Source organism: Symphalangus syndactylus, chromosome 2, assembly GCF_028878055.3.
Source record: "Symphalangus syndactylus isolate Jambi chromosome 2, NHGRI_mSymSyn1-v2.1_pri, whole genome shotgun sequence".
NCBI classification, from domain to species: Eukaryota; Metazoa; Chordata; class Mammalia; order Primates; family Hylobatidae; genus Symphalangus; species Symphalangus syndactylus.
Window position 1 is genome coordinate 132483380 of NC_072424.2, and position 24868 is coordinate 132508247.

Consider the following 24868-nt stretch of genomic DNA (forward strand, 5'->3'; position numbering starts at 1 on the left):
GAACAACCTCAATCACCGTCACCTGCTTAAGACGTAGAACATAGACAGCACCCCAGAAGCCTGCCCTGTGCTCCCCACCAATCATACTCTGCTCCCTTCCTCCAAACATTCTACTATTCCGTTTTCTATTATCTGTTTCTGAGTTTTATTTACAGAGAATCATATGGTACATGTTATCTCATGCCTGGTATTTATGCTATGCATCGTGTTTGTGCGACCCAACCTAGTTTTGCATATAGCAATAGTTGACTCTTTTCATTGTATAGAGATCCAAGGTACAAATATATTGCAATTTGTTTACTGATTCTACTGGTGATGTGCATTTGTCCCTAGATTTTGGTTCTTGTGAGTAATGCTGTTCTGAACATTCTCAGGGGTCCCCAGCACCAGGCTGCAGACTGGTACCCGTCTGTGGCCTGTTAGAAACTGAGTTTCACAGGCCGGGCGCGGTGGCTCACGCTTGTAATCCCAGCACTTTGGGAGGCCGAGGCAGGCGGATCACAAGGTCGGGAGATCGAGACCATGGTGAAACCCCGTCTCTACTAAAAAATACAAAAAAATTAGCTGGGCGTGGTGGCGGGCGCCTGTAGTCCCAGCTACTCGGAGAGGCTGAGGCAGGAGAATGGTGTGAACCCGGGAGGCAGAGCTTGCAGTGAGCCGAGATTGCGCCACTGCACTCCAGCCTGGGCGAAAGAGCAAGACTCTGTCTCAAAAAAAAAAAAAAAAAAAGAAACTGAGTTTCACAACCAGGTGCCGTGGCTCACGCCTGTAATCCCAACACTTTGGGAGGCCGAGGCAGGCGGATCACGAGGTCAGGAGTTCGAGACCAGCCTGGCCAACATAGTGAAAACCCGTCTCTACTAAAAATAAAAAAATCAGCCAGGCGTGATGGCACACGCCTGTAATCCCAGCTACTCAGGAGGCTGAGGCAAAAGAATCACTTGAACCCGGGAGGCAGAAGTTGTGGTGAGCTGAGATAGCGCCACTGCACTCCAGCCTGAGCAACAGAGCGAGACTCCATCTCAAAAAAAAAAAAAAGAAAGAAAAGAAAGAAAAGAAAAGAAAAGAAAAGAAAAGAAAAGAAAAGAAAAGAAACCAGGCTTCACAGGAGGAGGTGAGTGGCAGGCACGCGAGCATTACTGCCTGAGCTTGTCCTCCTGTCAGATCAGAGGAGGCATTCGATTCTTTCTTACAGGAGCATGAACCCTATTGTGAACTGCACATGCAAGGGATCTAGGTTGCATGCTCCTTATAAGAACGATGATCTGAGGGGGAACGGTTTTATCCCGAACCCATCCTCTGCCACACTACCTCCCAGGTCCATGGAAAAATTGTCTTCCACTAAACTGGTCCCTGGTGCTAAAAAGGTTGGGGACCACTGTCGTATATGTCTTTTGTGTATGTGAGCATGCGTTTCCGTTAGATACATACGTAGAGGGAGTTAAGCCGTTGGGTCATGGAGTATGCATACACTCAACTTCCACAGATAACGCCTAAGTTTCACGATATATAGTTCTGCGAATTTACACTCACAGTGTATAAGATTCCTCATTTCTTCTTGTCCTTACCCAGAATGGTATTGTTTACTCTTTAAACTTTGTCCCTTGGGCATGTTGTGTTATCTCATTGCCATTGTAATTTGACTAATGAATTTGGACCCCCTTTCAAATGTTTATTGGTCATTAAGTTATCATTCAAGTCTCTTGGTTACTTTCTATGAGGTTGTCTAATTTGTAGAGGTTCTTTGTATATTATAAATACAAGTATTTACTCGATTACACCAATTGCAAACACCCTCTCCTACTGCTTGGTTTGCCTTTTCATAACTTTAATTGTGTTTTGTTGAAAAACAGAAAGTTAATGAAGTACAATTTCTCAATTTTGTTTTTAGTTTTTCCTTATTTTTGCCCTCAGTCTCCTCTCCAATATTTGTTTTTATTTATTTTTATTTAACAATTTCTCAATTACTTTCTTTGAGAGTGCCTTCTACGTCCTGTTTAAGAGATATTTCCACATTCCAAAGTTATGAATATTTTTCTCTTTTATCTTCCAGGAGCTTTACTGCTTTCTCTTTCATAAATTATAACTCACCTGGAATTAGTTTTTTTGAATGGTGGCAAGTATGGGAGGTATAATAAAAAGAGTTTTATTTTTCCATATGGCTTTACAACTGACCTCGCATCACTTATTGAAAGGACTGAGCTTTCCTTACTGCTGTGTGTGTATGTAAGCGTGTGTTTGAAGACTACTAGCATAAATGAAAATATCAATACTTCATATCAATACTTCGTGAGTTGTTATTATAGGTGGTCACAAATAGATTCAAATACATTTGAATTTTTATTTGCTCAGTTACAATTGAGTTATAGCCCATAAGAAAAGCAGAGAAAAAAGAAGAGGCAGATAAGGTTAAGACAATTAGAAATGGAAAAAGAAGGCTGAACCACATATAAAAGGGATTCCAGGGACAAGGAAATGAGTCAGAGCCTCCTAGATTTGCTCACAGAAAAAATAAAAAAAGAGAAAATATAGTATAATTAAACTTAGCTCATGACCACAGGAAGGATTTGAGAAGTTTGAACACACCCAGATCTCAAGAGTGGCGAGGTGTGTGGTTGTTATTTAAGTACAATTTAAACCTGAGACTGAATGAACAGCCCATACATCACTAGTAGAGACTGGACAGGGGCCTCCCCAAGCACTAAATTACTAAAGTAAGTGAGGACAGCAACATTCAATGAGGATATATTAAAAAACAAACAAACAGATTGATTACTGTGTAAATGTATCAATGTACTCTCTACTCCCCACTCTAAAATTCCTCCGCTTATTAACTACAGGGAAATCATACTCATCAAATTTAGATTCTGGTAGCTCATACTTAAGTGGAAGGTAAAAAGGCATTGAAGAGTGAAAGTAGAGTTTCACTTAATATATCTTTTTCACTTTCAAAAAAGGAAGTGTCAGTTTCTGTCTCTGGCTGGTGATTGCAGAAAGAGAATGAAGAAGCTTATAACAAGGCACATATGGGGATGGGAAAGGGAGGGACTTTATTTCATAGCAGACAACAGCCACAATCATATACTAGTCTACTTCAGTTTATTAGCAATAGTTCCTTTTTTTTTTTTTTTTTTTGAGACAGAGTCTTGCACTGTCGCACTGTCACACAGGCTGGAGTGCAGTGGCACTGTCTTGGCTCACTGCAACCTCTGTCTCCTGGGTTCAAGCAATTCTCCTGCCTCAGCCTCCCAAGTAGCTGGGATTACAGGTGTGCACCACCACAGTCAGCTAATTTTTATATTTTTAGTAGCGAAGAGTGTTCGCCATGTTGACCAGGCTGGTCTCAAACTCCTGACCTCAGGTGATCCGCCTGCCTCAGCCTCCCAAAGGGCTGAAATTACAGGTGTGAGCCACCATGCCCAGCCATGAATTTTAGGTCATTTTTAGACACCTGATTTACTCAGTTTACTCACTAAGACCAGTTGGTGGTCATATATAGAGCTTTAAGATGAAGGGGAAGCATCCCCTTTAAGATGAAAAAAAAGTCTATTATTCCTTACATTAACTTATTTGTTAAGCATCATCCACTGTACCTGATATCTGCAAATTTTGAGTCTCTCCAAGGTACTGCAGAGTGGATTGGCTCTCTCTTAGCAGTACTCTTATTGCCCAGGCTGGAGTACAGTGGTGTGATCTCAGCTCACTGCAGCCTCCACCTCCTGGGCTCAAGCAATCCTCCCACCCCAGCCTCCCAAGTAGCTGGGACTACAGGCCTACGCTACCACACCCGGCTGGTTATTTTTTATTTTTTGTAGATACAGTATCTCATTATGTTGTCCAGGCTGGTCTCAAATTCCTGGCCTCAAGTGATCCTCCCACCTCGGTCTCCTAAAGTGCTGGGATCATAGGCATGAGCCACCATGCCTCACCTGTTTTTTTAATATGGAAGATATGATAGAGGCTGTGAATTAGTAGAAGATTTATTGATCACTGTTGATTGTCTGATTTGCACTCATTCATTATATATTTACCATTGACTTCTTACCATATAGCAAGTACAACTGCTCAAAGCACTGAAAAGCATGAGACTAGAGGGGCACAATGGCTCACACCTGTAATCCCAGCACTTTGGGAGGTCACAAGGGCAGATTGCCTGAGGCCAGGAGTTTGAGACCAGCCTGGGCAACATAGTGAGACCCCTGTTAATACAAAAATAAAAAATAAAAAATTAGCTGGGCACGGTGGGACGCTGGAATTAATACAAAAAATTTAAAAAATTAGCTGGGCACGCTGGTAGTCCCAGCTACTTAGGAGGCTAAGATGGAAGATCTCTTGAATCCAGGAGGTTGATGCTGCAGTGACCTATGATCATGCCACTGCACTCTAGCCTGGGTGACACAGACTCTGAATTAAAAAAAAAAAAAAGTAAGACCCCTCCAAAAGTTCTCATATTCTTTTTTTTTTTTTTTGAGACAGAGTCTCACCCTGTCGACCAGGCTGGAGTGCAGTGACACGATCTCAGCTCACTGCAACCTTTGCCTCCCGTGTTCAAGCAATTCTCCTGCCTCAGCCTCTGTAGTAGCTGGGATTAGAGGTGTGCACCACCACACCCAGCTAATTTTTGTATTTTCAGTAGAGACGGGGTTTTGCCATGTTGGCCAGGCTGGTCTCAAACTCTTGACCTCAGGTGATCCACCTGCCTCAGCCTCCCAAAGTGCTGGGATTATAGGCGTGAGCCACCACGCCCAGCCAATTCTCATATTCTTGACCTGAAATTGTTTACAGTCTAATGGTGAAGAGGAGAGATAAATAGATACAGGTAGTACATGAGATACCATGACACCATGGAAAGAGGGAACTCAAGTTTATCTTGAGACAGGGAAATAATTATAGAAGCAGTGATGTTTTCGCCTCAGAAGAGTGATGTTTTCGCCTTAGAAGAGTAGGAGTTTGGAACCTATACAAGTTGGGTAAACAGCATGTAAAAAACACGGTGTTCAGACAGCATGGTACAATTGAGTACTTTCAAGTGGCTTGATATTTCTGGAGCATGAAGTGTCACAAGAGAATAATTACAAGTTGGCACCACATGCAGCAAATGCAAATTAGTGTGACATGGACGGTTGCTGTGACAGAAGTATTTATAAAGAAGGTTGTTATCAACCTGCAAAAACACTTTAAAAATGGTACAGAAAACTTAGTGTTTTCTTCTAAGCCAAATGCATATTTCAGCCTCTTTGAACTCTGGTTAGATTGTCTCTCAGTTTATTTTAATAAATTACTTTGGTTGGGTTTTCTTCCTTTAGAAATGGTGTTTTCTAGGCCGGGCGCGGTGGCTCACGCTTGTAATCCCAGCACTTTGGGAGGCCGAGGCGGGCGGATCACGAGGTCAGGAGATCGAGACCACGGTGAAACCCCGTCTCTACTAAAAATACAAAAAATTAGCCGGGCGTGGTGGCGGGCACCTGTAGTCCCAGCTACTCGGAGAGGCTGAGGCAGGAGAATGGCGTGAACCCGGGAGGCGGAGCTTGCAGTGAGCCGAGATTGCACCACTGCACTCCAGCCTGGGTGACAGAGCGAGACTCCGTCTCAAAAAAAAAAAAAAAAAAAAAAAAAAAAAGAAATGGTGTTTTCTCCTTCCCTTAGGAAATAGGTGGAAGGTGAAACTAACTTCTCACACACTCCATCCTTTGTCAGACAGTCATGGCTATGTTTTTATAAAACTCTAAATGACCATTTATTACTTTGATCAGATTAATAGATTGTAGGGTAGTAAAACAGATCATTCCATTCGATTTCAAGTGGAAATATAGGAGTTATTCACTCTTTTCCCATTTTAAGAAACCAGAGGTAGCCTCTGTTTTCTCATTATCTTCTATGCATTCTGGAGATTAACAAATTCGCTAAAAGACACTCGAGTAAAAACTTTCAAGAAAACAAAGTTGCTGGTAGAACTGAAATTGAAGAAGACATTTTAGCATTCAATCAAGGTCTCATCCACTGAACTTCTTAAACAATCAAAATTGATAATGGAATTTAAGACATTGGGCTCCTGTTTCATAGACCTCACTTTTTCATTTCCTGTTCTTGCCTTACTTAAATATTCATGAAGGATTTTTTTTTTCTTGAATTGGTTCCAACACCAGTGTGTAAATATAGAAGCTCTTGAAGGAGTAAGCATTTAACCAGAATTTACTCCTAAACAACCCTTCATGCCCGTTTTCACTTGTAACATTGAAGTTGTTAATTTACTTTTCTATTACTTCCTAACCAAATAAACAAGAGCATCTTAAACTGAAAAGCTTTTGTTCTTCATAAATATTTCTGTTAGGGACCAACACTGCAAATAGCATTTCTTGAAAAGGTTTGTCTAAGCAAAATTTTTCCCAGGTGATCCATATATGTAGTAGGAATTTGTAAAGCATCTACTATCGGCATAATATTAGGCACGAAGTAGCAAACAGAATAAATATAAATATAGTCCCCATACCTGAGGAACATATTATCTTAATGAGGAGGAATAGAGAGGAAACAGGCAAGTAATAATATAAGGCTATCAATGATCCATGACAAAGGAGAGGTCATTAAGTCTATTTGCTACACTTTCCTATCAAAAGTAGGCCCTGGAGGAGATTCCTAGACTCCTCTAGAGAGTTTATTGATGAGATCTGGGAAGGAGACAGCAATCTGACTTTATAAGAGCCAGGTGTTATTATTAAGATAAAAGCAAAAGCAAAATGAGCTGGTTTTGCCCAAGGCGTGTTTCGTTAAAGAAATGACGGACCAGCTGAACCTAATACCATGAAAAGGATTTAATTAGGTTTGAGAGGCAAAAGGAAGCGGTGTGTGTGCATTTTAAAAAGAGGAAAGCTAAATGATGTGTTTGGCTGGAGCTGTAGGATTCATCTTAGACATAGCAAGAGTTAAAAGTGAAACAAAATTTAACCAAGCATTTATTCAGGCCAAGAACATTTTTATTTTGTAGACAGGGCAAAGGTATTTGAGTCGAGGAATGAAGGGATGAGATCAGCTTTTTAGCAACATTAATCAAGCAGAGGCATTTAGGATGTATGTATCGTGAAAACTAGGAGGCCAAGGCTAGTCATTCATTTATTCATTCATCCATGCATGCATTCATTCATTCATTCACTTAGCAAGCATATATTGAGCACTCAAATTCTCGGAAATGCCTTGTGCTAAGTAAGAAGAATGCACAGTTGTAAGCACCAACGGCCAGAAGAACTGTAACGCCAATTTTGTGAGTTATCTATGTTTAATCTTTTTTGTTACCTAAAATTTCTTCTTGTAGCCTGACTTAATTTAGGACTATCCTAGCAGCTTTCGGTTCTGTATTTATGCTAATTTGCCTAGCTATTTGGAGTCACTGCATTTGCAATTAAAATGTTCTATGTAATTGTTAGAAAACTATTCTGTAAGTGAGATGAAAAACAATTTTGTTCTCTCCAAACTATGCTAACAAGTCCAAGAGCAGTGGCTTATGCCTGTAATCTCAGCACTTTGGGAGGCCGAGGAGGGTGGACCGCCCGAGGTCAAAAGTTCGAGACCAGCCTGACCAACGTGGTGAAACCCCATCTCTACTAAAAATACAAAAATTAGCTGGGCGTGGTGGTGGGAGCCTGTAATCTCAACTACTCGGGAGGCTGAGGCAGGAGAATCGCTTGAACCCAGGAGGCAGAAGTTGCAGTGAGCCGAGATTGAGCCACTGCACTCCAGCCTGGGCAACAGAGCAAGACTTCATCTCAAAAACAAACAAACAAACAATACACACACACACACACACACATACTAACAAGACTCTAGAGAAAAAACTAAAAAGACTAAGGCCATATGAATAGGTAACTGGATCTTGAAATAAAACAGTTAAGGAAATTGGCTTCATATTAATGCCTATGTCAGTACTGAGAGGAATCAATCGGTATACTTGATAATAAATACTAAAAAATATTTAAATTTAGTAGTATGGTTAATCATATCCTGATTGGAGGCTTGGTCCCTGGGGTGGTGCTTGGTATGCATCATATATTTCACTGCAGAACTTTGAACTCTTAATAAAAGGAGGCACAGCCAGACGCTAAACTATTATCTGTGTAGAAGTTATTGTGAGTAGAACACATCCCAGTTTGTAAAAACCAGTAAATTTCCCCACTTTCCTTAAATCTCTTTCTGAGAACCTCATCTCACCAAATGACAAGAAATTTAATCTGAATTGTCGGCCGGGCATGGTGGCTCATGCCTGTAATCCCAGCACTTTCGGAGGCTGAGGCGGGTGGATCACCTGAGGATGGGAGTTTGAGACCAGCCTGACCAACATGGAGAAACCCTGTCTCTACTAAAAATACAGAATTAGCCGGGCGTGGTGGCTCATGCCTGTAATCCCAGCTACTTGAGAGCCTAAGACAGGAGAATCGCTTGAACCCGAGAGGCAGAGGTTGCGGTGAGCCGGAATCATGCCGTTGCACTCCAGCCTGGGCAACAAGAGCAAAACTCTGTCTCAAAAAAAAAAAAAAAAAGAAAGAAAGAAATTTAATCTGAATTGTCATCATGCTAAATATCCATATATGTAACCCATATATGTAACAGGGGTCACAAATTAGGGCCCGTCAGCTTAGGTTTAATTCCTGGGTGTGATTTATTGGCCCACAAAGTACATATTGCAAATAAACAGAATTTATTAACTACTAAAAAGTTTGTAAGTAGTTGCCAGAATTAATATGGGAAGCTTTCACATAAAACTTATTTGAAGCTTCTATTACAAAATCAGAAGATCTGGCGCTATTTGGCCTATGCTGATTTGCTGTTGTTGTTGTTGTTGTTGTTGTTGTTGTTGAGACAATTTCACTCTGTTGCCCAGGCTGGAGTGCAGTGGCATGATCTCGGCTCACTGCAACCTCCACCTCTGGGGTTCATGTGACTCTCATGCTTCAGCCTCCCAAGTAACTGGGATTACAGGCGCCCACCACCACACCCAGCTAATTTTTTTTTTTTTTTTTTAATGAAGTCTCGCTCTGTTGCCCAGGCCGGAGAACAGTGACACAATCTCAGCTCCCTGCAACCTCCTCCTCCCAGGTTCAAGCAATTCTCTTGCCTCAGCCTCCTGAGTAGCTGGGACTACAGGGGTGCACCACCACGCATGGCTAATTTTTTTTGTATTTTTAGTAGAGATGGGGTTTCACCACGTTGGCCAGGCTGGTCTCAAACTCCTGACCTTGTGATCCGCCCGCCTCGGCTTCCCAAAGTGCCGGAATTACAGGCGTGAGCCACCACACCTGGCCCTAATTTTTGTATTTTTAGTAGAGACAGGGTTTTACCATATTGGCCAGGCTGGTCTCAAACTCCTGACCTCAAGTGATCCTTCTGCTCACCTTGGCCTCCCAAAGTGCTGAGATTACAGCCATGAGCCACCATGCCCAACCAGGCCCACAATGATTCTTAGCAGCAATTGGCTTGAGCTGAATAGTGTCTGTCCCTTTTGAAAGGGTATCTATCTTCTTGTAGCTTGCCATAGTCGCCAACCTTATTTATAATCTTAAACCTAAGTGCTTGAGCCAGTGATTTGGTCCTCGTCCCTGTAGGCATTTGATTTTTGCCACTCCAACCCAAGGGTTTTGAGGGAGAAACGTGACCAGAGCTCAGTAACCCAACAGGCCAACTAGGCATGTGTCTAAGGGGCCCTGAAAACAGGGCCATCAAATCACGGAGATTGTTTTTGAAATCTATACGTTGTTAAAACATTGAAGTAACCAGGAGAAATGCCAGCACTGTACTGGATTGTCTAACATCTATTTTACAGTGTGGAGGTTTTTATATTTTTAATTAAATGGGGAGGGGGAACATGGCCCATCAACAGTTTTTCAGTGCTAAAGACTAGGAAGATCATTATCTGGACCCTAAATTGAAACCCAAGGAGGTTTTTCACCCCCAACTTTTCACTATGTCAAGAGTCAAAAATTATAGGATCTATAGTTGAGATTATTTGGGACTGTTTGTCAGAAGTCACAAATAATGGCCGGGCACAGTGGCTCACGCCTGTAATCCCAGCACTTTGGGATGCCAAGGCAGGTGGATCACCTGAGGTCAGGAGTTCGAGGTCAGCCTGGCCAACATGGTGAAACCCCGTCTCTATTAAAAATAAAAAAAAAATTAGCCGGGCGTGGTGGCCCAAGCCTGTAATCCCAGCTACTTGGGAGGCCAAGGAAGGAGAATTGCTTGAACCTGGGAGGCGGAGGTGGCAGTGAGCCGAGATCACACCATTGCACTCCAGCCTAGGTGACGGTAAGACTCTGTCTTTAAAAAAATAAAAAGTAGTGGGTAGCCAGTGAACTCCCATCTTGTATGGTAAGGATATAAAAATACCCAAGGGGAAATAAGAGGACACTCCTAATTTTGCTCTTAATTGACTAAGGTCAAAGTGGAATAATGCATAATATTATTACATACATAATACTCCAGTCTGGGCCACAAAGTGAGACTGTCTCAAAAAAATTAAAAATAAATAAAATAAAATGGAATACATAAGAAACACACAAATCTACACCAAATTCCTTTAATGTCAGCCTGTAGTTCTTACCTTCCTCATACTTTAGTAAGTCGTAAAGTTGTTTTCTGCTACATACCCAGACAAGATAGACTTAAGAGCTCAATAATAAGTTGTAAGAACTGCAACAAGCTGAAATACACAAAAATATAAACCTCAAGTTTATTATAAAACAAAGAGAATACTAAAGATTATTCTCAAAATGAGATTAGATAATATTAAAAGTAATTTAAGAATCATCTGAATTAATTTCAGCTTATATTAGAACAAGAAAAGAAGGGACAAGGAGGGAGGGGAGAGAAGATTGAACAATGTGTGGTCAAACTGCTTGTCAAAAACTAGAGGGATTAAAAAGACTTTGTCACATTGTTGATGCTAACCATTACAGAAGTTTAGGTTAAATTTTGCTTTTGAAAAAATTAATAGTCCGTACCAGTAAATTTCAAAACAATAGAGTAATATATTACAATGACTGCTAAAAAAAATTGATCATGAACAATTTGCCAATCATTGTTCAAAGGACCTCACTCTGTCACCCAGACTGGAGTGCAGTAATGCTATCACAGCTCACTGCAGCCTCAAACTCCTGGGCTCAAGAGATCCTCCCACCTCAGCCTCTTAAGTAATTGGGACTACAGACATATATCACTATGCCTCACTAATTTTTTTTTTTTTTTTTTTTTTGAGACGGAGTCTCGCTCTGTCATCCAGGCTGGAGTGCAGTGGCGCGATCTCAGCTCACTGCAAGCTCCGCCTCCCAAGTTCACGCCATTCTCCTGCCTCAGCCTCCCGAGTAGCTGACTGGGTCTTCCTATGTTGCCCAGGCTGGTCTGGAACTCTGGGCCTCAAGCGTATCCTCCTTCCTTAGTCTCCTAAAGTGTTGGGATTACAAGGGTGAGCCTCACCATACCTGGCCTATTTTCCCATTTTCACAGATGATGAAACTTCAACTTAAAGAGTGTGTGGCACGTATACAAATTGATACAGCAAATTATTTGGGGAACAGAAATTAAAAGCCAGGCCTGTCTGATTCCAGACCATGAACTCTTAATGGTTATATCTTACTCCCTATCAAAACATTCGTGAGGATACTGCAAAGAAAATATAATTCATGGCTGGGCGTGGTGGCTCCTGCCTGTAATCCCAGCACTTTGGGAGGCCAAGGCAGGGGGATCACCTGAGGTCAGGAGTTTGAGACCAGCCTGGCCAACATGGCAAAACTCTGTCTCTACTAAAAATACAGAAATTAGCCAGGCGTGGTGGTGGGCGCCTGTAATCCCAGCTACTCGAGACAGGAGAATCTCTTGAACCCAGGAGGTGGAGGTTGCAGTGTGCTGAGATCGCACCACTGCACTCCAGCCTGGGTGACAGAGTGAGACTCTGTCTCAAAAAAAGAACACATAATTCACGTACAAAATAATAGAAAACAGAACAAAATTACAAAAGGAAGAGATATATAATTTATTTTAATGAATATATTTGAGTGGAATTTCCATGTTAAGAAAATGTCATATTGGGTTCTAAAACAGTCTAAATGCTATTTTTTAATAAACACAAAAAATGATAATCTGGGCTGGGCATGGTGGCTCACGCCTGTAATCCCAGCACGTTGGGAGGCCAAGGCAGGCAGATCGCTTGAGTCTAGGAGTTCAAGACCAGCCTGGAGAGCATGGCAAAACCCCGTCTCTACTAAAAATACAAAAATTAGTGACTTGGGAGGCTGAGACACGAGAAACACTTGAACCTGGGAGGTGGAGATTGCGGTGAGCCAAGATCGTGCCACTGCACTCCAGCCTGGGGGACAGAAGGAGACTCTGTTTAAAAAAAAAAAAAAAAAAAAAAATCTGTTATGGGATTAAAGAAGAAAAAACACAAAGAATGAAAATGACACAAAATGATTAAAGTCAAAAGATAAAGAAAAAATATTAGTCAAATACAAAGATAAAGTTGTTACCATTATATGGCTGGGCGCGGTGGCTCATGCCTATAATCCCAGCACTTCGGGAGGCTGAGGCGGGCAGATCACCTGAGGTCAGGAGTTCAAAACCAGCCTGGCCAACATGGTGAAATCCCGTCTCTACAAAAAATACAAAAATTAGTTGCGCATGGTGTTCTGTGCCTGTAATGCTGGCTACTTGGGAGGCTGAGGCAAGAGAACAGCTTAAACCCGAAGGCAGAGGCTGCAGTGAGCTCAGATTGCACCATTGCACTTCAGCCTGGGCGACAGAGCGAGACTCCGTCTCATTTAATAAGGAAAAAAACAAAAACAAAAGAAAAGTTGTTACCATTACATTAATATGAGACAACATAAATAACAATTATTTTCTAAATGGATATACTATTAAATGATATTATTTTAATAAATTATATCATGAAATATAGACTTCAGGCAAAAAAAAAAAAGAAATGTTAGACCAGTAAAGGTATATTTCATAATAAGTTATAATTTCCATGAACCTTTCCTAAGTAGCATTGAATCAGAATACTTATCACAATAATGGCTACAAAAGCTGTAAAGACTGGCACATGCAAACTGCCCTCTCCAGTAACTGATGGGCAAAAAATAAACAAGGATAAAGGATGTCTGGAAAGAAGCATATAGATGAATTTAAAGGAGCAATGACCCTCCAATAGCAAATTTGAAAATCTTTGAAATATTTATTAATCTAAAATGTTCTGGCCTGGTTGCTTTTGCCTATAATCCCAGCACTTTGGGAGGCTGAGGCAGGGGGTTCCCTTGAGCCCAGGAGTTTGAGACCAGCCTGAGTAACATAGTGAGACCGTCTCTCTACAAAAAAAAAATTTAAAGATTAGCCAGGTATAGGGGCACAAGCCTGTGATCTCAGCTACTCGAGAGACTGAGGTGGGAGGACGGCTTGGGCCTGAGACGTTTGAGATTGCAGTGAGCCAAGGTTGCACTATTGCATTACAGCCTGGGTAACAGAGTGAGGCCCTGTCTCTTAAAGAAAAAAAAGTTCTGTATTATACATAAAGAAACTCTCAAATGATCGATGTGCTGATGTAAAAAAAAAAAAAAAAAAAAAAATTTCACTGTGTAAACCAAAATTCCAGTTCCAGAAAGATGGCAGCCTAGCATAGGCTGCTAATTTATCTTCTCAAACTCAACCCAAAACATAACTTGGAAGGAAGAAAGAATTGTTGGGTCTGAGAAAATGAAGTAAAATTATAAGAAACCCTTAGGGAGGTAGAAGTCAGCTGTGATTCCGTCTGAGAGAAAGTAGCAGCTCTTGACAGAGGCAGGCTGAGCGCGGGGTCAGGGAGGAGTGGGGTACAGTTTGACATGAACTCTGTCCTCTCTGCGTTGCCCTAGAATGCTCCTGACCATGGCATCTCTCTACAAAGCAAGGAAGGAGTGGAAGATGCCTGTACTGGCCAGCGTGGTAGGGTGACATTACAGTGGGGGCCTCTGAGGAAAAAAGTTCAAAAGCCCTGGGTGGCCAACCTGTGGCCCTTGAACGTCCCCTCTTGCCTCCGCATGGTGAGCTTGCCCTCACATGTGGTGTACAGGGATATGATCTGAGAGAAATACTCTCGAAAGGAGAAGGCTGGGTGTGGTGGCTCACACCTATAATCCCAGCATTTCAGGAGGCCAAGGCAGGCGGATCACTTGAGCTCAGGAGTTCAAGACCAGCCTGGCCAACATGGCAAGACCCCCATCTCTACAAAAAATACTTAGCCAGGTGCCTGGGGTCCCAGCTACTCGGGAAACTGAGATGGGAGGATCACTTGAGCCCAGGAGGTCACAGCTGTAGTGAGCTGAGATTGTGACACTGCATTCCAACTTGGGTGACAGAGTGAGACCCTATCTTGAAAAAAAACAGAAAGAAAAGGAGCAGAGCCTGGGCAGACATCAGGAGAGTTCCTTTGAACATGCTTGCCTAAGGTGAGGAGTGGGGAAAGGGGCCCAAGGCAGTGGTTAAGCATAAACTATGGCACCAGAGGCCTGAGATATATCTGTGCACACATACATCTTTTTTTTTTTTTTTGAAACGGAGTCTTGCTCTGTCACCCAGGCTGGAGTGCAATGGCGTGATCTCGGCTCACTGCAACCTCCACCTCCTAGGTTCAAGCAATTCTTGTGCCTCAGCTTCCCGAGTAGCTGGGATTACAGGCATGCACCACTACACCCGGCTAAGTTTTTTTTTTTTTTTTTTTTGAGACGGAGTCTCGCTCTGTCGCCCAGGCTGGAGTGCAGTGGCGCAATCTCGGCTCACTGCAAGCTCCGCCTCCCGGGTTCACGACATTCTCCTGCCTCAGCCTCTCCGAGTAGCTGGGACTACATGTGCCACCACTCCTGGCTAATTTTTGTATTTTTAGTAGAGAAGGCCAGGCTGGTCTCGAACTCCTGACTTCAGGTGATCCGCCCGCCTCGGCCTCCCAAAGTGCTGGGATTCTTTCTCTTTTAGAATATGGACTATGTTACTAAGTGAATTGCTCACCTGTACTTCCATATATGTTCCGGCATTGTCCTGTATTTATTTTTCTCCTTGGTGAAACACTTCCTCCAAGAGTGTGTTGAAAGAGGTTTTTGTTTTTTTTTTTTTGTAACAAAGTTCCCGAGACTTTCTATACCTGAGTGTATCTTTATTGTACATTTACACATCCGTGACAGTTTAGCAAAATACAGAATTACAGGTTTAAAGTTTGTTTCTTTGTAATACTTTGACAATATTTGCCCACTGTGTTTTCTGTATCCAGTGTTGCTTTTGAGAAACATGACAGTAATCTGATGCCTGTTCCTCTGTAGGCCTTTACTCCCTGACTGGATGCTTTTATAATTTTCTCTCTGTCTTGGGTGATTAAAATAAACTTGTCATCCTCTATGGCAATTTAGGAGCCTTTCGATCTTATATCTTCCAACTTTAATTCTGGAAAAATTATGCAGTTATATTTTAATATACACGTATATATGTATATGTACATGTACATATGTGTGTGTGTGTGTGTACATATATATATATATGTATATTTAGAAACAGGGTCTTGCTGTGTCACCCATGCTGGAGTGCCATGGTGCAATCTTAGTTCACCGTAGCCTCCAATTCCTGAGCTCAAGTGATCCTCCTGCCTTAGCCTCATGAGTAGCTGGGACTACAAGTTCACACCATCATACATGGCTACCTTTTTCTTTTAAGAGACATTGTCTTGCTAGGCTAGTCTCGAACTCCTTCAAGTGATTCTCCTGCCTCAGCCTCCTAAAATGTTGAGTTTACAGGCGTGAGTCACCATGCCCAGCGCCCGGCTTCAGTTATTATTTCCTAACATATTTCCTCCTCCTGGGTCTATTATATGAGTGTTGACAGTTTTACTTCTAGCTTTTGTAACTTCAAAACGTTTCTAACTTATTTCTTCCCGATGCCTTCTGAGAGATTTCTTATCTTCTTGATAGGGTGACCAAGTCTGAGTTTGCCAGGCCTTCCTGGCTTTAGCACAGAAAGTCTAAATGTAAATGAGTTTAAAGCCTCAAATTAAAACATTCCTAAAATTGGATAAAAAAGTAAACTGCCCACAAAAAAGACGTGTGCAGAAAGTTTGAAAATAAGGATATGGAAGTAGATACACATTGGACAATAAAGAAACAAAGCCAGGAGAGTAATTTTTTTTTTTTTTTTTTGAGACGGAGTCTCCTCCTGTCACCCACGCTGGAGTGCATTGTCACGATCTCAGCTCACTGCAACCTCTACCTCCCGGATTCAAGCAAATCTCTTGCCTCAGCCTCCCGAGTAGCTGGGATTATGGGCGCCCACCACCATGCATGGCTAATTTTTGTATTTTTAGTAGAGACGGGGTTTCACCATGTTGTCCAGGCTGGTCTCAAACTCCTGACCTCAGGTGATCCACCCGCCTCAGCCTCCCAAAGTGTTGGGATTACAAGTGTGAGCCACCGTGCCTGGCTGAGAGTAATTTTAATACGACAAAATATAATATTTTTCACCTTGAATTCTAAAGGAAAGCAGAGCACTAGGAGTTAACAATATAATCAAGATGCAACCTAATGACTTAAGCAATATAAAGCAGTAACTAGTAAAATTGCAAGGAGAGATTAACTGACAAGTCCAGCTGGAGATTGTTATAGACCCTCTCAGAAATGTATTGATAAAACCTACTAAAAATAAGCAAAGATATGGATGCTTTAAGTAACATGATTAATAAACTCAAATATATAGCTACATAACCGACAAACTACATATTCTTCTTTTTTTTTTTGAGACGGAGTCTCACACTTTTGCCCAGGCTGGAGTGCAGAGGCGCAATCGCGGCTCACGGCAACCTCCTCCTCCCAGGTTGAGGTTCAGGTTCAGGTAATTCTCCTGCTTCAGCCTCCTGAGTAGCTGGGATTATAGGCACCTGCCACCACGCCCGGCTACTTTTTTGTATTTTTAGTAGAGACAGGGTTTCACTATATTGGCCAGGCTGGCCTAGAATGCCTGACCTCGTGACCCACTCCTCTCAGCCTCCCAAAGTGCTGGGATTACAGGCGTGAGCCACCACGCCTGGTCCCCAAACCGTATATTCTTATGAAGCATTCATGGAACTTGAACAAAAACTTCCTAGAAACACCTTCGGCTGGCTTTTGCCTTCATCTCACTGACCAGAAGTGTATCTAACTGCCACTAGTAGCTGCAAAAAGCTTGTAAATATTTTAGTTTCCCAGCCCCTATTTCAGAGACAAGCAAGGGAAAAGGATGCTGGGATTGATTTTGGGTTAGCCAACGTCCAATGTCGGCCACATCATGGCTATGTCTTTGTCGTGCCCTTACTTGAACGGCCAAGAACAACTGGATCTAACAGTTCAAGCTCCATTTTTTTACACTCGAAATTTGGAAGGCATTGCCTTCCTTGCCTCTAAGAGAGGTTTTATGCTATCCTTTTCCAAGTTACCTTGTAGTTGTCCTAATGTTTACTCTTGGAAACTTAAGCTCTTCCACTTGTTTTTACGCTCTGAAGCTGCATGTGAATGTGTCTAGGAATGGGTCTTTTTTACATTCATCTTACTCAGCACTCAATGAGCCCTTTGAAGATTTGAATCCCTTTCCAATTCTAGGACATTTTTTCCTATTGTTTCTTTAGCAATATTGTCTCCAAGTTTTTTGTTTTCTCTTCTTGAGAATCCAGTTAGTTGCACATGTTGGTTTTCCTGGATCGTCTTTCTCTCCTATTTTATGTTTTATACTTCTGGATTCTCTTTTATTTCTCCTGTCTCCATGGCCTTTCTACACAAAGTGTCTGTGGACTGTCAGCATTGGCATCACCTGGTAGCTTGTTGTTAGAACTGTAGAACTTTAGCCCTCACCTCAAACATGATTAGATTCCTCAGTTTAACGAGATCAAGACCCCCAGGATTCTTATACACATTAAAGTCTAAGAGGTACTATTGGATTTTTTTCAACTTCACTTTCCATTTCTATTGAAATTTTGTTGTGGCATTCGTATTTTTAGTTTCTAGTAGCCCATTCTGGTACTGTTTCTTTTTCAGAAAATTTTATTTCTTTATGTACTGTATTTTTTTAGACTAATTAGTTTTATTTTAAGCTCTCTTCTGTTTCTTGAATTCTTCTTTTCCCCCTCTGGGATTATTTTTGTGTGTTTGTATCTTGGTCTAGCTCTCTCATGTTCCTCCTTTTTTTCTTACACATATGCTGGTCCTTGATAGTATCTTCATTTTAAAAAATGTGAGTATCATAGTTGTACATATGTAGGGGGTACCTGTGATATTTTGATACATGTATACAATGTGTAATGATCAAGTCAGGGTAATTAGGATATCCATCACCGCAAACATTTATCTTTGTGTTGTGAACATTACAATTATTTTCTTCTAGCTATTTTGAAATACACAAGAAATTAGTGTTAACTGTAATTTCTGTACTGTGCACCTTCATTTTTGAAAATAACAGACCTGGTGGGTTATTTTATGTAGCTAGGATGGATTTCTCCTTCTACTACATAAGTACACTTGCCTCCAGAGGAGCTTCTTTCCAAATGGGAAGCCTTTACATGCGGGAGGAACGGTAATCGGCTTGGTGAGCTTTGTCGTTAGAAGCGAGGAGTCAAACCCAGTACTCACCTTGGAGAACACGTCTTTAAACTGTTTAATTTCTTTCAAAATCAGGCTTTTTTATTTGTGCTTTTTTGTGATGCAGTTAGGTAGGTAGGAAAGTTGGGAGCAGACTAGCCCAACTGTCCTGCATTCTCAGCCACTTTGCACTCCCACTCTCTTTGATTTGTAAACTCCGCTGGCTCCTGACCATGCTGCTACCCCATCGTATCATTGCAGTTTGAGCTCCATCTCAGCCATCAACACAGTTCTGTCCTACTTTGTCTTCTAGTTTGTTTGTTTGTTTCTTACCTGCTAGGTCTTCCCTCTGTGTATGTCTATGTCCTAATCTCCTTTTCTTTTTTCTTTTTTTTTTTTTTTTTTTGAGAGAGTCTCGCTCGCTCTGCCACCCAGGCTGGAATGCAATGGCGCGATCTCAGTTCACTGCAACCTCTACCTCCTGGGTTCAAGCGATTCTCCTGCCTTAGCCACCTGAGTAGTTGGGATTACAGGTGTCCACCACCATGCCTGGCTAATTTTTGTATTTTTAGCAGAGATGGAGTTTCACCATGTTGGTCAGGGTGGTCTCAAACTCCTGACCTCAGGTGATCCGCCCGCCTCAGCCTCCCAAAGTGCTGGGATTACAGGCAGGAGCCACTGCGCCCGGCCTCCTAATCTCCTTTTCTTAAAAGACATCAATGTGTTCTGCTGGGATCTACCCCGATTACTTCACTTAACCTTAATTACCTCTTTAGAGACCCTTTCTCAAAATGCAGTCCCAGTCTGAGGTCCCAGGGGTTAGGTATGAATTTGCAGGGGACACGATTCAGCTTATAACACCAAGTTCATCCAACTCCCTGCCCTCTCTGTGCCTCTCCCCACATGACTGAATGGGACGAGAGAAAAGCACACAGCATGCTGACTGTTCTCACTTTGAATTCCCAGGCACTAATCTTGAATAGACCCTTAATGCTGCCTACTTTATTATTATTATTATTATTATTATTTTTTTGAGACAGAGTCTGGCTCTGTCCCCCAGGCTGGAGTGCAGTGGCACCATCTCGGCTCACTGCAAGCTCCGCCTCCCGGGTTCACGCCATTCTCCTGCCTCAGCCTCCCGAGTAGCTGGGACTACAGGTGCCCGCCACCATGCCCTGCTAATTTTTTTTGTATTTTTAGTAGAGACAGGGTTTCACTATGTTGGCCAGGATGGTCTCGAACTCCTGACCTCATGATCTGCCCACCTCGGCCTCCCAAAGTGCTAGGATTACAGGCTTGAGCCACCGCACCCGGCCAATGCTGCCTACTTTAAATACCACGGTCCCCTAGCAGATTCATTCTCATATTCTCATTGAAACCAATGCATGGCTTTTCTACTTAACACTCCCTCCCAGATCCTTGCTTGGCTTCCTGTGGCACTGAGAAAGCAGGGGACCATTTACACTAGATTATCTTCATATCTCCCCATCGACCTGCATCTCTGCCATCCACTCTGCCTATTCTCCTGTTACGTGGATGAACTCTTTCTGCTTCTAGCAAAGGCCCACCCTTGAGGGCCTTTGTCCTTGCCATTCCTTCTTTCTGGGCTTAAGGTTTTTCAGCTTTACGAAGGTGAAAAAGTGATACACATGCAGTTGCTCCTCAAGCTACAGTAGGCTTATCTGGACATAACTCCATCTATGTCTACAGATATTTCTAGTGGTAGGCAAGTGGATTCTGAAGTTTCATATGAAAAAATAATCAAGAAAATAATAGCCAGGAAATCTCTGAAATAGAAGAGCAATATGGTGGAACCAACCATACTATATAATAAAATATTTTAAAATCCTCAGTCATGGCTGGGTGTGGTGGCTCATACCTGTAATCTCAGTACTTGGGAGGCCAAGGTGGGATGATTACTTGAGCCCAGGAATTTGAGATCAGCCTGCGCAACATGGTGAGACCCTGTCTCTACAAAAAATTGTTTTACATTAGCTGAGCATAGTGGTGGACACCTGTAGTCCCAGCCGCTCGGGAGGCTGACTGAGGTGGAAAGATCTCTTGAGCCCAGGGGTTCGAGGCTGCAGTGAGCCATGATCACACCACTGCACTCCAGCCCAGGTGACAGAGCAAGACCCTGTCTCAAAAAAAAAAAAAAAAATTACTCAAACATTAAAATAGCATTATTGTATGGGAATATTAGTAGACAAATCAGTGGATCAGAATAGAACAACATATGGGAATTTTGCATATGAGAAAGTTATATCTCAAATCTTTGGGGAAAAAAGTGTAAACTTTTCAATAAATGATTCAGAGACAATTCAGTAGCCATCTGGAAAAAAAAGTAGAGTCAATTCCAAGGCAATATGTAAATTTGCAACAATTCCAATGAAAATCCCAAAAGACAATTTTGTTGGATTCGAGCTATCCAATATGCTTCTACATTCCAAATAGAAAATTAGATGAGTTAGAATTGCCAAGAAATTTGGAAAAGTATACTACTAATGGAAGAAACTAATACTATCAGATATTAAAACTTAATGTAAATCTATGGTAATCAAAAACTGTGGACTTAACATGTGAACAGGCAAATTTACCTACATTCATGTTCATCCCTCCCTAGAACATAATGGGTTCTCTATACATGTTTGTTGAAGACAGAATATTATCTTCAATTCGATAAAGCATAATATTTATATTCTGACTTAGAATTTAATTTTTCAATATTTTACTGATGGAATTCAGATCCTTTTCACTTGTGTAAAAAATACATCATTGAATAAATTTTAAGATAATACTTTTCTGAGTTAAAGATTATATCCTATTTTCAATACATAAATACACATAATATGTATACATACATAGCTAAATACAAAGGTATCACACTGGCTTAATCTGTAAGCATTATATTAAAAATTAATAAAATAAAAAATAAAATAAAATAAAAATTAAACATTATTGCAGTTATGTGATTAAAAGCATTGCAAAACCAAACATACATTATATAGGCATACATACAGTATGCATGTGTGAAAATATGTATATGTGTGTAATTAGCCTGTAGAAAAAAGCAAGAAGATAATAAGTATGCATTTAATAGTGCGGTTCCTTGGGAGATATAAGGGAGGTGTTTGGGATGGAGGGTGATAGGATTTGGGAGGGACATAAATGTTAAGTGGGTAGCAGAGCAAATTAACAGAAGGCCTGAGACTGCTATCCTTAGAAAGCCTTGCTCTCAAGGTTGGATCTTGGCTGGTGTCTGGGAAATTGAATTTTGGGAGGATTTCCACCATTGCCTAATAAGAGTGTCTCACTGTGCCTGAACTATTTGTACAGGCACTGTGGTGGATGCTGAACATCTGTCCTGAGAGTCTTGAATTTTTATGTACAAGGCAGGGGGTGCTATGTGACCAGCCCCGTCTAAAAACCATGGGCACTGAATTTCTAATGAGCTTCCCTGATAGGCAACATTTCACACGTGTTTTTAAAACTGGGTACTGGGGGAATTAGGTTCATTCCCTGTAACTCCGCTGGGAGAGGAATTTTGGAAGTGTTATCCCTGGATTCCTCCAAACTTTGCCCGTGTGCCTTTTCCCTTGCTGATTTTCCTCTGTATCCTTTCACTGTTATCAATCCTAGCTGTGAATACAGCCAAGTGCTCAGTTGCTGAGTCCTGTGAGTCCTCCTAGTGAAGACTGTATTGAACCTAAGGGGTGGATCTTAGGGATCCCCTTCAAGTGGGTTATATAGTTGTTCTTTTAAACATTTTTGCTGGGCACGGTGGCTCATGCCTGTAATCCTAGCACTTTGGGAGGCCAAGGCGGGTGGATCACCTGAGGTAAGGAGTTCGAGACCAACCTGGCCAACATAGTGAAACCCCGTCTCCACTAAAAATACAAAAATTATTCGGGCATGATGGTGGGCTCCTGTAATCCCAGCTACTTGGGAGGCTGAGGCAGGAGAATCGCTTGAACCCGGGAGGCAGAAGTTGCAGTGAGCCGAGATTGCACCACTGCACTCCAGCCTGGGCGACAGAATGAGACTCCATCTCAAAAAAAAAAAAATACCTATTATATCTGGTAAATTCTTTGTTGTATGTATTTACCAGTTAACCAAAAAGAAGACAAAAGGAAAAATGAATAGGAGGTACCCAAATAAAGACAGGATATAGTTGTGTAGAAATGTAGTCCAGTAGAATGTGGACATAGCAACGGCTGCTAAAGGCAGATCTGTTGCCTTCAGCACCATCTGCACCACCAGCATCTGCACATCCCTACAATGGCTAAAACAGCAATGAGGGAAAGAAAATAAGGACATGATCTGCATGATATAGTGGAATTCTCATTAAACACAGCAGGGGCTTTAACTGGAATTAAGGGTAAGATGAGGTCTAGCCTACAAAGCAAACTAAAGAAGCTGTCCATCTTATCAGTGATCTGCTTTTATTTCTATTTTTTTAAGAGACAGGGTCTTGCTCTGTTGCCCAAGCTGGAATGCAGTGGCGTGATCATAGCTCACTGCGGCGTCTAACTCCTGGGCTCAAATAATCCTTCTGCTTCAGCCCCTTGAGTAGCTAGGATGACAGATGTGTGCCACCATGTCTAGCTAATTTTTTTTTTTTTTTTTTTTTGAGACAGAGTCTTGCTCTGTCGCCCAGGCTGGAGTGCAGTGGCACGATCTCAGCTCACTGCAAGCTCCGTCTCCCAGGTTGACGCCATTCTCCTGCCTCAGCCTCCCAAGTAGCTGGGACTACAGGCACCCGCCACCACACCTGGCTAATTTTTTTTATTTTTAGTAGAGATGGGGTTTCACCGTGTTAGCCAGGATGGTCTCAATCTCCTGACCTCGTGATCTGCCCGCCTAATTTTTTTTAATGTTTTGTAGAGACAGGGTCTCACTATTTGGCCCAGGCTGGTTGCAAACTCTTGGCCTGAAGTGATCCTCCCACCTCAGCCTCTCAATGCACTAGAATTATAGGTGTGAGCCACCAGGTCTGGCCCTGCTCTTGTTTTTACATGGAATCTTGCAACATCAACATCTATACTTATGATGAAATGAAAGAGAAGCAAATCAGGCTGGGCACAGTGGCTCACGCCTGTAATCCCAGCACTTTGGGAGGCCGAGGTGGGCAGATCAGTTGAGGTAAGGAGTTCAAGACCAGCCTGGCCAACATGGTGAAACCCCCATCTCTACTAAAAATACAAAAATTAGCCAAGCATGTTAGCAGACACCTATAATTCCAGCACTCGGGAGGCACAGGCAGGAGCGTCGCTTAAACCCGGAAGGCAGAGGTTGCAGTGAGCCGAGATCGGGACACTGCACTCCAGCCTGGGTGACAGAGAGAGAATCCATCTAAAAAAAAAAAAAAGAAAGAAAGAAGGTGAAGCAAGTCAACAAATGTGCCTTTGGCCAGGCTTTTAAGCTGATTTTAAGGCCACCACCTCCATTCTAGGAAGCCCCTTGAACTTTAGCTTGTACTAAGGAGAAAGACCTGTCCCTGAAGGAGATCCAGAAGAAACTGGAGGCTGCAGAGGAAAGAAGGAAGTCTGAGGATGTCCAGGTGCTGAAGCCATTGGCAGAGAGGAGGGAACACAAGCAAGAAGTCTTTGAGAAGGCTTTGGAAAAGGACACCTTCAGCAGGATGGTGCAGGAAAAGCTGATCCTGAAAGTGGAAAAAATTAAGGAAAATGAGGAGGCTAATCTAGCTGCTACTATGTCTGAAGGAAAAGAAGGCATGCCGCGGAGGTGCGCAGGAACAAGGACGTGCAGGCTCAACAGTCTGGCTGAAGTGGAGGAGGGTACAGCATGCTGCACCATCAGTAAACCCCACTGCCTATATTATAATGAGTCACGCAATATCGGTATGGGAAATGTATGACATAGTTTAAAAAGGACTCATTAAAAAAGCAGAATTAAAATTAAAAAAAAAAAAATGTGGAGCCAGATGCAGTGACTCACACCTGTAATCCCAGCACTTTGTGAGGCCAAGGTAGGCGGATCACTTGAGGTCAGGAGTTCGAGACCAGCCTGGACAACATGGCGAAAACCCGTATCTACTATAAATACAAAAATTAGCCAGTCAAAGTGGTGCACATCTGTAATCCTAGCTACCCAGGAGGCTGAGGCACGAGAATCACTTGAACCCAGAAGGCAGAGTATCAGTGAGCAGAAATCATGCCACCGCACTCCAACCTCAGCAACAGAGCAAGACTATCTCAAAACAAAAACAAAAACAAACAAACAAAAAAACAAAACAAGGCTGGGTGCAGTGGCTC

At 42.2% G+C, this 24868-nt stretch overlaps 1 pseudogene; it reads left to right on the forward strand.

Moving 5' to 3' along the window:
- Positions 1-22976: 22976 nt before the first annotated feature.
- On the forward strand, positions 22977-24380 carry LOC129462446 (stathmin-2-like; annotated as a pseudogene).
- The last annotated feature ends 488 nt before the right edge of the window (positions 24381-24868 follow it).